The following is an 11226-nucleotide window of genomic DNA, read 5'->3' as shown; positions in this document are numbered from 1 at the left end:
TGGAAAAGGAGGCTAGAGCATTGGGCTATTTTTATGGTGCTCTAGATTCCTCTCCCTAAGGACTTATCTGTAAGTGATCATCCGGGACTTACAGTACAGCTGTGAGGGCTATATGGCTCTGGCTTTAGCTCAGTATGAGGACCTTTTCTAGCTTGTTAGAGGTTACCTTTATGGCGCAAGAGGGGCTCCAGTTTGTATGATCTCGGCCTGCCAAGAGGGTGCACTTTGGTTTCTTTGTATCTTGTTAGTCACTCCTTGGAGGGGGGTTTCATGCTTATTGATGGGGAAACCTTAGCGGCCCTAACTTGTTAGACGAACCTTTGAAAGGCTTTATAGTGAACCCTGCCGATCTTCCTTGGTAGTGGGTCAAGAGGTTGGCCGCCTCGGGCGAAAGGGTAAATCACGACTCACAGTGAAAGTGTACAACCTCTGCAGAGTGTAAAACTGGTATATCAGCCGTGCTCACGGTCACGAGCGGCCTTGGAACCCTTACGGAATAGATGATCACTAATGGTTAATGATGATGAACAGTGATGATGAAGATGCTCATTAATGATTACTGTTTATGCTATTTATTATTCATGTTTATCTGATCATGTGTTTATGGGCTTATGGATAAACTATGTTGACACCCAATTGCTAAAATTGTGACAATTAAAAGCTAATCGCAGTCAACCAGTGTCAGCCTTTTAAGCCTCATGAACCCCATGTTATATTTGTTGAGTACGACATGTACTTACGCTTGTTTTATTTTTCAATTATTTGGATAAAAATCTCGGATGGGTACCAGATTGCTAGAGTTTGGAGGAATTAGGCTTGTGGTCAACTAGTCAGTTGTCCCTGTGGAAGTGGAGTCTTCACCTGAAGATCAGAGTTATCTTTCCGCTGTCTATACTCTGAGGTTATATTCTTTATACTAATACGTTATGTAATAAGCAATGTCTTATGATATTACTCTTATTTGTAGCTATATGTGAGATTTGACTTTCTGGGCTCACATATGGTGTGTATCTAGTTTTGTTCTTAAAACCGGATGCTATAAAGTGGTATCAGAGTAATGCTGACTGTAGGACGCAAGCTTAGTAGAAACTAGTCGTTCTAAGATTTAGAAGTTGCTACAAAAACCCTTGCTCTTTGAACCTTGATATTTTCTTCTCTACTATATCTGTACCCATGCTATTCATCTCTACCTTGGTGCTTATTTTAAAAGTCTTTGTTCTCATATTCACTCCTTGATTTGATATGCTTTTAGAACTGTCTCTCACCACCTTCTTGCGTAATCTGAAGATGAGTCTTATGATTATTACCCCTAGTACAATAAGGACGATAGTATCGCAAGTTGAGTCCATGATTGAATTGTGTATCTTTATTGCTTGTTGAATTGTCATTTTGCTTATGATTGTTTTGCATCTTTGTAATGATTGCAATGATCTTGTTGGGTGTTCCCACAATATCATTTAGTTTATAGGCCTAAGGTATAAGGATTAGTGATATAAATAGTTGGGTTATGGTTTTCTATTGTTTCCCCTATCCTGTCGCTTCGGAGCAGCCTGCATTCATCGGCTTATATCTCTGATTTTGGACAATCATAAATAATAAGAAAATTCTGGACGATAGTAGACTTCAATATCTTTCTCTGAGCATAAGAATCAGCCTGATAGCTATTTTGGTTATGGAGATACGAAAATCACAAAGCGATGCATCTGTGCTGTTTGGAATCTAGAGTAGTTTCTGTTGTGCATTATTTTCGACTAAGTTAACTGCAGAATTTGGAAAAGTGTTCTATAAGGAAGTTGTGGAGAATTTGGTAAGCTTTCCAACGGTATAAGCTACAACTTCATTGGATTAACAGAATGGGAGTTACATCTGTTTTACTATGCTACTGTTTTTCTGCTCGCGAGGAATTTTAGATTTCTTGTTCTTGCCCATTTACAAGAGTATCATTGGGATGTTAGAACATTTTGTTACTAGTTAGATCATCCGGAAGAAGGTGCAAGCTACCCTTTATGTGTCCCCTAGTTGATCTTTTCTTAAGGGGGGTAGCTGAGTTGAAGGATTTGTAAGATGAAGTTTGTTACATTCTAGCGCTTCGTTTGGAAGTATTAGTTATCTCTGGGGTTTGGTGTTCTCTTGTCTCAATTGCCATCAATCCTATCTTGTCATCTCTTGAAGCTACAATTAAGGATGTTATGAACGATTGAGTTCTAATTCATACATGTTGAAAACAGATGGTTGCTACCAGGAGAAGTGCTTCACAAGGTGCTGGAAGGAATGCTGCCAATTCTAATCCACCGCCATCCAATTCCCCATCTATAGAGCAAGCTTTGATGACGCAGACTCAGTTATTACAGACTATTGCTCAAAATGTGTTGAATAACCCACATCAAGCACCACCTATTGACAAGCGTAGCGAGTTTATGAAGGGACATCCACCGACATTCTCTCATACAAGCCAACCACTAGAAGCTGATGACTGGCTTAGAGTTGTGGAGTGACAATTGGACATAGCTCAGTGTGATGACCATGAAAAGGTGCTTTATGCTTCCGGTCAACTACAAGGAACTACCCAAGATTGGTGGGAGTCATTTGAGTATGGGTGTCCCAACAATGCTACTGCTATCACCTGGCAGGAATTCAAGGAGAATTTCAGGTCCTACCATGTCCCGTTAGGTGAGGTAGAACTTAAGCAAGAAGAGTTCCTCAACTTGAAGCAAGGATCTATGTCAGTGTGTGAGTATCGTAACCGGTTCACTCAATTGTCACGCTATGCTCCAAAAGAGGTGGATAGTGATGCTAAAAAGCAAAAACGCTTTTTGAAAGGACTAAATGATGGGTTGCAACTACAGCTGATGACCGTGGTGTATGTCGACTTCAAACATTGGTGGACAGAGCAATTGTAATTGAGAACAAGCGTCGAGAGATGGAAGAGAAGAAGAGAAAGCGTGACCTTCCACGCCAGTTAAGAAATACTCGTCTCCGTTTCGCTACACAACCAGAATATCAGTCGCACCCTATGAATCTGCTTGAAAGTAATGATCAAGATCAGTATCATCAACCTAATGATGAAGTGCAGCATTTTAGTTCTCAAGAGCCACGTTTGTCATCTCCCACTATCACTTTGATAACAACAAATACCTCTACTAGTAAGGAAGGTTATGAATGTGGTGAGATTGAACACTATAAGAATGATTGTTTTGAGAAGTTTGACGACAGTAATCGAAGCCAAAATCAACAGCAGTCGGAGCTAGAACAGAACGTCCATAAGAAGCAGGTGCAAGGCAATAAGTCAAAGCGAAACTACATTCAAGGCTGGTTGAACAATGTGGGTCTGATTACCACTTATGGAGCTAAGGAGTCTGTTTATGGTTTGATTGTAGTAAGCTCAGACACTGCTATGGTGTTATTCGACCCTAGTGCTTCACATTCATTTATCTCTAGGGAATATGTGGAAGAACATAAGATGACTATGCTTCCGATGAGGAAACCCATAATAGTTAACTCTCTAGGAGAAGAAAAGAAGGCAAACCGCTTATGCCCAAAAGTTAGTCTTAACATAAAAGGGAAGAACTTTGAGGCAAATCTTGTAGTCTTGGAGTTAATGGACATTGATGTTATCCTTGGAAATGGATGGTTATCTGCTTGTAAAGGAGTGATTAAGTATGCCCAGCGTTCGGTGCTTCTAACCACACCATCAGGAGAAAGAATTGAGTATGAAGGTATTCAACCTGCACCTGAGGAATACGAAAATGACCTATTAGAAGGTGCATCCTGTGAGGATAGTAATGTGGACTATGAGTTTTCAGATGTCAGTGTAAAGGAAGAAACACCATTGGAGGATCTCAATACGAGAGACGATCATGCTTACGTAGATTAGCTAACCAGGATCTTAGAATAGCTCTTAATGAAGGATATAACTTGGAAAAATGAGGATCGAATAAATGCAGAGTATCCATATCTCTTTTATCACTGTCTTCCGAATCTCGAGGACGAGATTCATCTTAAGGGGGTAGAATTATAACACCCTAAAATTTACAAGGTTTTAAAATAGATAAAATTGATTTAATTTTTTATTTTGTGAGCATTTAAACCTAGAAAAAAATATATAATAAAAACTTTGTTAAAATTAAAATCAAATATAAGAATTAGCAACGTGTTTGTGCATATATGCTGGTGTATTGGAATTATTGGAATACGTGTCTTGTCTAAAATTTAAAATGATTAAAATGGATTTAAGAAACATTTAAAAAAACTTAACTTCCCCTCTCTCCCCTCTCCCTGCTGGAAGCCGTCCTGCGTAGCCCAGCTCCGCACCACCGTGCAGCCAGCAAAGTCAGGCCCAGCAAAAGCCTACGCAGCAGCCCAGCCGAGCCATCCCTTTCTCCCTCCTTACACTGACAGTCCATCCCCACCCATCAGGCGCCTCTTCTTCCTAGCGTCGTGGCCAGCTTGGACACCGTCGCCGTCCGTGTCTGCCTCCGTTACGCCGCGCGTGCCGTGCCGCCCACGCCTCCGTGCACCTTAAATACCGCCCTACGTCTGCTCCACCTCCCCATCTAAGCCGAGCGCAAGGCGCAGCCGTTCGAGAGACCCCAGCACTGCCATCGCCGTCGGAGAGTCCCACGCTGCCCCGCCTCACTCGCTTGCCGCGCGCCCACGTGAAGCGCCCCATATAAGTCGAGCCCCGACACCGCTACGCCCTCGCCGAATCCTAGCGCAAGCCGTCACCTCCATCCGAGCTCACGCCGCCGTCGCCGTTGACGTCGCCTGCCGTTTCACCGCTGTCCATGCCCGAGCTCACGCTGCTGCCCAGTTGAATCTCGCCGAGGAGCCGAGCCTGTCCGCCGAAGCCGTCGCGGAATCTTGCTGTTTCTCCGTCAACTCGAGCTAGCCGACGAGCTTTACCATGTGGAAGTCGCTGCTGCTCCGCCAAGCCCGGTGCCGCCTCCAGTCCATCTCCGTTCAGTGCCCAGGTGAGCTCGCCGTCGCTCTCTCGGTATCCCTGCTCTCCTTTTGGTCAACCGAGACCCTAGGCCTTTTCTCTAGCTGTTCTGGCAAGCTCTGGTCGCCGCCGTTAATGGTGCCACCGGCCGTGAGCCTTACATGCGTCTCGTGATTCAATTTGCTTGTTAGCTTGTTGACATCATCGTGACATCACTCGCATTTATGGCCGTTTTTCTTTGAAAAAATAAATCTAGAAATACAATTCCAAATACACCATCGTGGACATGGTCCATGGTGGATTGCCCTCACAGCACCTCCACCGGTTCACGGCTCGCAGACTCGGTCCACAGCATAGTGCATGCGCACTTTGCGTTCTAACCTCTGTACTTTTCCGTAATTGATCTACTATTTTGTGAGTCTTGTATATCTTTCAAGCTAGCCCCTGTCATCTACGGTTATTTCTGTTTTCGCCCAGTCAGCAACCACAGTCAGGTAATTTAATTGTTTTAATTCAAGAATAAGTTCAGTTTATTTACAGAAATGCCATTGCACCTTATTTCATGCGTAACTTCTCCATTTTAACTCCGATTTGACCCGTTCAACTTGCGTTAGATTCGTAATTTCATAATCTACATGTTCATACTACTGTTATATATGTTTTCAACTTTTAAAATTCAAGGTTAGATTTAATCTATTACTTTAATAAAGGAAATCTTGTTTAAATCATATCTTCTACGTTTTAACTCCGTTTTAGCCCATTCAAGTTACGTTAGATTCATAGCGACGAGATCTGCGCGTCAGTAACAGTGGTTACCATGTCGCTATTTCTGGAATTTCATGGTTTAAATCATATCTTGATTAATAATTATGCAACTGGATTTTATAAATAAAATATGACTTGTTTGATTTTAGTTTTATAAATCAAATATGAATTTGACTTAATTCAATTTATAATACTTATAAAATATCATTTTTATATAGTTAAAATAAATGAAGCCTATAGTTTTCTTTTCCACATATAAAGCAAATCTTTTGGTAGATGTATCTTTTTCACCATAGCTCCGATTAGTGTGCTCTTCGCGTCTGTGTGTTCGTAGTGAGACGTAGATTCGTTTTATAAACTTTTCTTCTTGATTTTATGATTGGTGTACTGTTCTGATTTAGATCTATTGTTTGCTTCGTGTATGATTATATGGATGCTTGTGTGATGCTTTATGATTACGTACAGTCGGTGAGATATACGTGGTGATCAAGAAGAAGAAGAACGTTGAAGATTAAAGCTTACCGAAAGATCGGTGTTTTAAGGCAAGTATAGCATGGGATCATCCTTGTTGTGCTATACACCTTTAATCAGTTTAATCCATACTGCATGTGTCTATCTTGACTACCACTAAGGATTTCCTAGTCTTTTGTACTTGTACCTTGATACCTTTGGGTTATTGCATTGGGTAGCTTTGCTAATGCTCAACTATAACCATGATCTTGTAACTTGACTAATGGTATATGCAATAAACACTAAAAGATGCTTTTTAGCAACATGGAAAAGGGGCTAGAGCATTGGGCTATTTTTATGGTGCTCTAGATTCCTCTCCCTAAGGACTTATCTGTAAGTGATCATCCGGGACTTACAGTACAGCTGTGAGGGCTATATGGCTTTGGCTTTAGCTCAGTATGAGGACCTTTTCTAGCTTGTTAGAGGTTACCTTTATGACGCAAGAGGGGCTCCAGTTTGTATGATCTCGGCCTGCCAAGAGGGTGCACTTTGGTTTCTTTGTATCTTGTTAGTCACTCCTTGGAGGGGGGTTTTATGCTTATTGATGGGGAAACCTTAGCGGCCCTAACTTGTTAGACGAATCTTTGAAAGACTTCATAGTGAACCCTGCCGACCTTCCTTGGTAGTGGGTCAAGAGGTTGGCCGCCTCGGGCGAAAGGGTAAATCACGACTCACAGTGAAAGTGTACAACCTCTGCAGAGTGTAAAACTGGTATATCAGCCGTGCTCACGGTCACGAGCGGCCTTGGAACCCTTACGGAATAGATGATCACTAATGGTTAATGATGAGGAACACTGATGATGAAGATGCTCATTAATGATTACTGTTTATGCTATTTATTATTCATGTTTACCTGATCATGTGTTTATGAGCTTATGGATAAATTATGTTGCCACCTAATTGCTAAAATTGTGACAATTAAAATCTAATCGTAGTCAACCAGTGTCAGCCTTTTGAGCCTCATGAACCCCATGTTATATTTGTTGAGTACGACATGTACTTACGCTTGCTTTATTTTTTAATTATTTGGATAAAAATCCCTGATGGGTACCAGATTGCTAGAGTTTGGAGGAATTAGGCTTGTGGTCAATCAGTCAGTTGTCCCTGTGGAAGTGGAGTCTTCACCTGAAGATCGAAGTTGTCTTTCCGCTGTCTATACTCTGATGTTGTATTCTTTATACTAATACGTTATGTAATAAGCAATGTCTTATGATATTACCCTTATTTGTAGTTATATGTGAGATTTGACTTTCTGGACTCACATATGGTGTGTATCTGGTTTTGTTCTTAAAACCGGATGCTACATTGACTACGCGCTTTCTAGGATGAAATCAATTTTGGACCAAAGGTAGCATGTGTATGGGACGAGTACAATGGTCTCACTGCTGTTGTAACGACTTGATATGCTGGAAAGTCTATCAGATTATGAATTAGACTAGTCTTGGTGTTGTAGGAATACAAGTGTACAACTTGGGGAACAAAATTAATAAGCAAAATAACAGCTGGCAGCTGCAGTTCTTCAACATTTTGAAAATGGACCTACTGTCACACATCTAGGGGCTCTTCTCCTAACAAGAGTGCCTTGAGAATTCGGTTGGTCCATCCATCTACCAGCATGAACATGTGTCCACCTTCTGGGACTTCATGATACTTGATCCACGGAAGCTTCTTGGAAATGTACCTCTGCTGCTCAACAAGCACCAACCTATCTTCGTATCCTTGCCAGATGTGCACAGAACCCTCATTTTGAGGAAATGGATTGGTAATGTTCATTGGATCAAACTCCCAGCTTCCAAAAGCGACAAGTAAATCACGGTGGATTGATTCATAAATGCCTTGCTGCCTTGATTTATTCTGAAAAATGCAGCAGCAAATCAGTGCTATGTCAAGAAATCTTTAGAAGGGATAAGTTATTTTTCTATATTACATTGCTTCAGGTCGGCCTGGTGCAAGCGGTAGAGTCTTGCCGCCTGTGACCGGAAGGTTCCGGGTTCGAGTCGCGGTCTCCTCGCATTGCACAGGTGAGGGTAAGGCTTGCCACTAACACCATTCCCCAGACCCTGCACAGAGCGGGAGCTCTCTGCACTGGGTATGCCCTTTTTTATTGCTTCAGGTCAACTTTGAATACATATTTTTTTTATACTCTTTCTTGGTGTATTTTTCATGTAAATGTATTACTATGTTATTGTCTCTATGGCATGAATGCTTAGGAAGCTAATCCTTGTATTACAATCTTATTAAATTGACCTGCTCTGACTCTGTCAAGTAGCACTTCATGTTCTGCTATCTTTTTTCTACATTTATCTCTGAGGCTGTGATTTACCTCAATGGTTTTTGACATTGCCATCATCTTCTGAAGAACCTCCATATCATGCTTGCTAAATATTTCAGGGTGGTGCATGGCTGCTGCAGAAGAAGGGAACCACCTCTGGGTCATCCACAGGTAAAGCAAGGATGGTATGTTATGTGCAATCCAAAGAGTTCTCTGCTCTAGCACAACCAGTCTCTTGAAAGCCTGCCTAGATAATTCAGCTGGGAAAGAAGGCCACCAGTAGTTGATAATTGGCACAACCATCGCAGCTCCTGCAAGCCTGCACACAAGGCATATGGAGCTTTTACATATATGAAGGGTTGCATATTTCATTAACAATGCGTGTGGTTGAAGTTTATGTTTTGCCTGTGTGGTATATACTGGAGGCATCCCCAAACTGAGTATCCTCCCATTGAGGCCCCTAAGACATAGAACTTCTGCCCAAGCCCCAGCTGGTCAACAAGCTCCTCGATATCCAGTGCCTCGCTCTTGACATGCCGCTTGGGATTCGGGTCACTTTTCCCATATCCAGCTCTATCATAAGCAAGGAGGTAAATTCCCAATTCTTCCACAAGCTCCTGATTGACAGTTCCAAGAAACCAGCTGTAAGCAAAATATGAAGTGGGGAAAAGGTATCTCACTTCTAGTCATGTTGTGCTGTTTGATTTACCTTAGAAACAGGTAAGGGGAAGTCCTTGGTGCTATCAAACACATGCACTGTGATGATCTTGTACGGTTGTACCTGGCCTTGTCTTTCTGTACTCCATCTTCTCTGTATGCAAGGTACCTTCCGTCCCTGAGTTTGATCCTGGGGGATGTCAGAGGAGGGCCACCTGGGAAGCCACAGAGTTTTTGGGGCGGTGGCCGGAGAATCGCCTGGAGTGCCAAGCCGAGGAGCACAACTGGAAGAACAAAGACTAATTTAGGGGCCATTTTTCTCCAAGATCTGGTTGTGCTTTGAGGTGAGAGAAGCGGAAGCCGGGTTTAAGCCCTTAAACCCGGCTTGATCCGCTTCTTTTTTCATCCGGAACAGTGTTTTTCTCTCACAAATTTCTCCAGCATACCTCCAAACCATCTAAATTCCTCCAGAATTCCTCCAAGCGAACAGGCCCAATTCTGGAGGAATTTGGATGGTTGGAGGAATGCTGGAAAAATTTGTGAGAGAAAAACACTGTTCCGAATAAAAAAAGAAGCGGATCGGTTTAATGTCGATTGTCCTTTATTCCACTGGTGGCCTGATTGCAACAGATGGACCGCCCCGACCCCATCTTGCTTTATTTATATTTATTTTGCCCAATTGTACTCTAGCTTTTGCTGCTGTGTACATGTAACTCATTACATCCTCATGGTGTACATAGACCCAGATGGCCAGATCTATGTTTCTATTTTGCAAACACTATGCAAATTGTTCAACAGTGAGAATATGGATACAACCTTTCAGTTGGATGACTCTTTTGATGACATTAATAGGCGTTTTGTGCGGAGAATCTAAGAATCTGAGGCCAGAGAGGCATTGAAAAGGATGAAAGGAGGTAAGGCGATGGGACCGGATGGTATCCCAATCGAGGTGTGGAGATGTCTCGGGGACATAACTATAGTATGGCTAACCAAGTTGTTCAACCATATTTTTCGATCGAACAAGATGCCTGATGAGTGGAGGAGAAGTATATTGGTACCGATTTACAAGAATAAAGGGATATTCAAAGTTGTACTAATTACCGGAGAATTAAGTTGATGAACCATACTATGAAGCTATGGGAGAGAGTTATCGAGCATCGCTTATGAGTAATAACGCGGGTCTCTATAAACCAATTTGGTTTCATGTCCAGAAGGTCAATCATGGAAGCCATTTTCTTAATAAAACAAGTTATAGAGCGGTATAGGGAGAAGAAGAAAGACCTACACATGGTTTTTATTGATTTGGAGAAGGCTTATGATAAAATACCAAGGAATGTTATGTAGTGGGCTTTGGACAAACATAAAGTCCCAACGAAGTACGTCGGGCTCATTAAGGACATGTACAACAATGTTGTGACTAGAGTTTGAACAAGTGATGGAGACACGGATGACTTCCCGATTAGAATAGGACTACATCAATGGTCAGCTTTGAGCCCTTATTTGTTTGCCTTAGTGATGGATGAGGCCACAAGAGACATACAAGGGGACATCCCTTGGTGTATGCTTTTCGCGGATGATGCAGTGCTAGTTGATGAAAGCCGGATAGGAGTGAATCAGAAACTGGAGTTATAGCGGAAAACTTTGGAGTCCAAAAGTTTTAGACTCAGTAGAACTAAAACTGAATATATGAGATGTGACTTCGACACTACTACTCGGGAGGAGGAAGATATTAGTTTGGAAGGTAAGTAGTGCCTAGAAAGGATACCTTTCGATATTTAGAATCAATGCTACAGAGAGACGGGGATATTGATGAAGATGTTAGCCATAGAATCAAAGCATGGTAGATGAAGTGACGGCAAACATCTGGTGTCCTATGTGACAAAAGGATATCATAGAAGCTAAAAGGTAAGTTTTATAGGACGACGATTAGACCTGCTATGTTGTATGATACAGAATATTGGCCTACGAAAAGACGACATGTTCAACAGATAAGTGTCGCAAAAATGCGTATGTTGCGTTGGATTTACGGTCATATAAGAATGGATCGAGTTCGGAACGATGATATACGTGATAGATTAGGGAT

At 42.0% G+C, this 11226-nt stretch overlaps 1 pseudogene; it reads right to left on the bottom strand.

The window, feature by feature from the left end:
* Positions 1-7672: 7672 nt before the first annotated feature.
* LOC136508350 (uncharacterized) lies at positions 7673-9876 on the bottom strand (annotated as a pseudogene).
* Between the last annotated feature and the right edge of the window lie 1350 nt (positions 9877-11226).

This window comes from Miscanthus floridulus, chromosome 15, assembly GCF_019320115.1.
Source record: "Miscanthus floridulus cultivar M001 chromosome 15, ASM1932011v1, whole genome shotgun sequence".
Lineage (NCBI taxonomy): Eukaryota > Viridiplantae > Streptophyta > Magnoliopsida > Poales > Poaceae > Miscanthus > Miscanthus floridulus.
Note: the sequence above shows the minus strand (reverse complement) of the source record. Positions and strands in the feature narration are given on the sequence as shown.